The sequence below is a fragment of the Rutidosis leptorrhynchoides genome, chromosome 8 (assembly GCF_046630445.1).
Source record: "Rutidosis leptorrhynchoides isolate AG116_Rl617_1_P2 chromosome 8, CSIRO_AGI_Rlap_v1, whole genome shotgun sequence".
In the NCBI taxonomy this organism is placed as follows: domain Eukaryota; kingdom Viridiplantae; phylum Streptophyta; class Magnoliopsida; order Asterales; family Asteraceae; genus Rutidosis; species Rutidosis leptorrhynchoides.
In genome coordinates, this window is record NC_092340.1 from 249905504 (window position 1) to 249911346 (window position 5843).

Below are 5843 nucleotides of genomic sequence, written 5' to 3' on the forward strand. Positions count from 1 at the left end.
CAAATAATTTTTGACACTAGATGATAAGCAAAACTTTTGACATGCAGACACGGTCGAAGTCCAGACTCACTAATGCATCTAATCAACTATCATTTAGATACACTAATGCAAGACCTGGTTCACTACGACCACCGCTCTGATACCAACTGAAAGGACCCGTTCATATACAATATAAACGATTCACAATAGTTGATTACATAGAAAGGTATTTGACCTCTATATGATACATTTTACAAACATTGCATTTGTTTTTAAAAGACAAACTTTCTTTACATCGAAAGTTGACAGTATGCATACAATTTCATAATACGTCTAACTATAACTGACTTAATAATAATCTTGATGAACTCAATGACTCGAATGCAACCTCTTTTGAAATATGCCATTAATGACTCCAAATAATATCCTTATAATGAGCTAATGTACAGCGGAAGATTTCTTTAATACCTGAGAATAAACATGCTTTAAAGTGTCAACCAAAAGGTTGGTAAGTTTATAGGTTTATCCTAAATAATAAAATTCATCATTTTAATAGACCACAAGATTTAATATTCCCATTTCCCATAAACATCATGCATAAAATTCATTCATATGGATTGAACACCTGGTAACCGACATTCACAAGATGCATATAGAATATCCTCATCATTCAGGGACAACTTCGGACATGATAAATTTGCCATCATTTCGGGAAAACTTCGGACATGATAAATTCGCCATCATTCCGGGAAAACTTCGGACATGATAAATTCGCCATCATTCCGGGAAAACATATGACATGATAAATTCGCCATCATTCCGGGAAAACATCGGACATGATAAAAAGGGCACATTCGATTTCGATAATTCAACCATAGAATGTAGTTTCGATTACTTGTGTCTATTTCGTAAAACATTTATAAAAGTTTTTCATGTATTCGCAGTTCAAAATATATTTCAAATGAATTTAACAAAAGAAGTTATAAAAACAGCGCATGTATTCTCAGTCCCAAAAATGTAAAGAGTAAAAGGGAATCAAATGAACTCACCATACTGTATTTCTAAGTAAAAATACATATATCTTCATTAAACAAGTGTAGGGTTGGCTTCGGATTCACGAACCTATATCATTTGTATAATTATTAATATACATAATGGAGATCGAACAAATATATATATAAATTTATTACTTATATTCCTTTTATATTAATAATATATATATATGTTTCATATATTCATTTTGTATATAAAAATATTAATTCTCGTTATGTTATATGTATCAATTATATCTTTAATATATATATATATATATATATATATATATATATATATATATATATATATATATATATATATATATATATATCATTTGTATATTATTAATAGTAGTTATAATAATACCAAAATAATATTAATAGTGGTAAAAATGATAATAGTTATAATACTTAATATTACTAATAAGTTAATAATGTTAATAATTCTATTAATGATAATAATAATGATTATAATTGTAAAAATATTAATTTTACTGTTAATGACAGTTTTGATAATGATTTTGATAATTTATATAATAACAATACTCATGTTAATAATTATGCTTATGATAGTAATAATAATTTTAGTATTTACAAAATGATGCCAATACTAATATTTGTAACAATAACTTGTATTATTTTCATAATAATAGTAATAATAATAATCATAATCATATCAATACCTATTTTAATGTTAGTAGTAATAATGATAATATTAACATTTAATGATAATAATAATAATAATAATAATAATAATAATAATAATAATAATAATAATAATAATAATAATAATAATAATAATAATAAAGTGTAGTATGATAGTTATAATATTACTTAACTTATCATTAATAATAATAATATTCATTTTTGTAGTCATAATCCTAATATTAATAAAAATAATATTTACCACTTGTGTTAATAACAATACTAATAATAATGATATTACTAATAATAATAATAATAGTAATACTAATCGTATTGATAATAATAATAATTCTATTTCTTAATATTACAAGTAACATAATATTATAACAAAATGATTTATACAAACAATAATAATAATAATAATAACAATAATAATAATTAATAATTATAATAATAATAATAATAATAATAATAATAATAATAATAATAATAATAATAATAATAATAATAATAATAAAAGTAAAGTGTATACCCTTTGAAAGCTTTTTCTAAAAGCAATGCCCTAGACGAGGCTCGAACCCCCGACCTCTCACTAAACGCGAAACACCCTGACCAACTGATCCGTCCAGCTTCTTCTGATTTAAAACAACCCTTTAATAATATAACCCGTATTCCTGTGATCCTCTTCTTCATGTAAATCTAATCGACTAGAAATTAAACTCAAACAATAACGAGTCTTGAGGTTTGAATTACATTAAAAATTAAAGCAGAAACGTTGTTTTGGAGTGACTAATCGGATTGAATAAAGAAAGAAAGAAAAAAAATAGAAGCCAAAAATGTTGTTGCTTGTTCGAAAAAAAATTGAAGATCACAAAATAATGATTTTTATTTTGGGACGTTTTGAGACTCAGATATCTTCATGAAATATCTTCCACAAGATCATTAGAATACACTTATATCATTTATTGAACCTGAATCGTAACAATTTTCACGAATTCGCTTGAAGAACATATGTTGACTTTTAAAATCCACAACTTTGACTTTGAAATTCGTACATGATTTGAGGAATTAAAGAATGAGAATTTACAGTGAGATTAAATGGGTGATTCCTAAGACATCTGCATTCTTAATTTTGGAAGTTAAATTCAAAATTGAGATTTGGATAAAAATGTGAAGAACAGAGATACCTGCGGTTTTCCTATTTTTTTCTGTCTAATTTCCCTATTGTTTTCAGCTATAATCATTTGTAATGGATAATAAGAGTGTTAATTGAATGGTTAAATCCACAAGTATGTGATTATCGTTGGGTTTATACAGGAGAAGGTATCGACAGCCATTTACTCAGACAAAGAGAAGAAACAAAAAAAATTAAAAAAAATAGATAGGAAGATTTACAGAATCGTACTACTTTGTGTAATAAATTCAATAATTAGATTTTAAAGGTACAAATCAATTACAGTTAGGAAAGGGATGTAAAACTGCACCTGATTCTAATATCGTACGAATGATTTTATTGATATTAATAATTATATTAATAATAAGAATATCAAATAATAATAATAATAATTAATATAGATTTCCCTATATACATATATCTGTATCCATTTTTATAAATGTCTGTTTTTATATAATTTTGTATATATATATATATGTATATATGTATATATATATATATATATATGTATCTGTATATAATCATATATATATATATATATATATATATATATATATATATATATATATATATATATATATATATATATATATATATATATATATATATATATATATATATATAAGCATTTATATAAATATACCTCTGTAATTTACATATATGTATTTATATATATTTGATTTGATTTTCTATATCTGTCTTTATTTATGTATATATGTATGTATTTATAAAACTGATTATATATTTGATTATACATATATATATATATATGTATATATATATATATATATATATAAGAATATTAATAATAATACTAATAATTATTATTGAATATTAATAATAATACTAATAATTATATTGGTAATAATAACTTCTACAAGAATATTAATAATAACAATACAACTTAAACATATCAAATTTTATGTATATAAATATATGTTTTATATTTGAAGTAATAATATTACAAATATTAATATTAACAATAATAATAATAATGAAAGTAATATTAATATATCAATTATATTCAAACTTGTAATTTAATATAATACCACTTATTATTTATGTAATATTATATTACGGGACGCCATTTACTGAATAGTTAATATTTATATATTCTATGCATTTATTTAATAGAAATCTTATATAGATTTATAATAACATATATATATATATATATATATATATATATATATATATATATATATATATACACATATATATATATACTTATTTTATCAATAGCTTAATTATTTTAATTATTACATTCCAATTAATTAAAGTATTTCTTTATGAACTCATAATATTATATTTTCTTATATTTTTATTTATATAATATATATACATATTTATTTATAAATATTTGTTCGTGAATCGTCGAGAACAGTCGAAGGTCAAATAGATATCTAAAACAGTTCAAAATTTTTGAGATTTAATTTAACAGGCTTTGCTTATCGTGTCGAAACCATATAAAGATTATGTTTAAATTTGGTCGGAATTTCCCGGGTCGTCACAGTTCATCCTTTCGATTGAAGTGTTTTCAAGAATCGTGAAAAGTTTGAACGCAGATTGTAATTGTCAAGTTACAAATGCGGTTTAAGATGAGATCAAGTGGCAAACTTGAAGAATTGTTTAGTTTCATATGTTAAAATCAATATTTTAATTCATTTTAATTGTCCAATATTGGTAGTCCACAGTTTATAGTCCACAGTTAGTAATTCAATAATTCAAATACAGTTTAATATATAATATTCGAATTAATTAATACATATCATGACCCGTATACATGTCTCAGACTCGATCACAACTCAAAGTATATATATTATGGCAGAATCAACCTTAACCCTGTATAGCTAACTCGATCATTACCGCGTATAGAGTGTCTATGGTTATTCCAAATAATATATATAGATGCGTCGATATGATATGTCAAAAAATTGTATACGTGTCCCGATATTTAAAATGCGTAAATAATGGTATTTAAATGACGATAAATAAAGTGCGTAAAATAAATAATAGATATTAAATGACGATAAATAAAATTGTGAGAATTAAAATTGCGATAAATAAATTGTGATAAATAAAATGTAATCAGTTAGCTAGGAACAATTAGCTAGGAACAGTTAGCGTGGATTCTTAACAAAAAAATTTCTCGTAGTTAATTTGTTTGTTTCTGACAAATTTTATTTTGTCCAGTGTTTTCTTCATTATGCCACTTGTTGGATTCTGATAAGTCAAAATCCAATATGAAATTGAGTGAAAATGGTTATTCTACGGTGAACGGATACGTATATCTGTGGATGTAAGTAGGATAGTAAATGACCGTTGAATCAGATTCGAAGAATGTACAGTGTAACTTATTCATGTGAAATCTAAATATTTTTCGGGTATTACCTACCCGTTAAAATATTCTCATCATTAACAGTTTGTACAATAGAGTTTTTAATTACAATCTTTATGAAAAGATACTTTCATATATATTTTCTTCAGATGTAATCATGGATTTAATGATTTAATATAATATTTATCTCATTTGATTTACCGTTGGAACTAGAATACATAATCTCTAAAACATTAGAGATTACATAGTCGCCATGTCGAACGAAGCTAATATAGATAGAACGATATATAGAACTATGATTATACTCATGGTACAGAATGAGATGTTGAGACATGGATTATTGATGGTACTGGTGCTGTTACTGATGGTACTGTTGGTGCCGGTGTTGTTGTTGAAGCTAGTAAATTTTGCACCATATTCTCCAAATTGATTACTCGAGCGCGAAGTTCGTTAAATTCTTCTATTATTCTGGGATGATTGTCGGCCGGAACGAGCGGGTGAATAAGGTTTAGAATTTTAGATAGAATATAATCGTGGCGAGATACTCTGGAAATGAGTGTGGAAATGGTGTTTCGAATAGGTTCGCAGTAAATACTTCAGGTTCTTCGCCAAGAGGGGAATGTGGTGGATGGAAAGGAACGCCTTCTTCGCGTCTCCATCAGTTAAGTCGTCT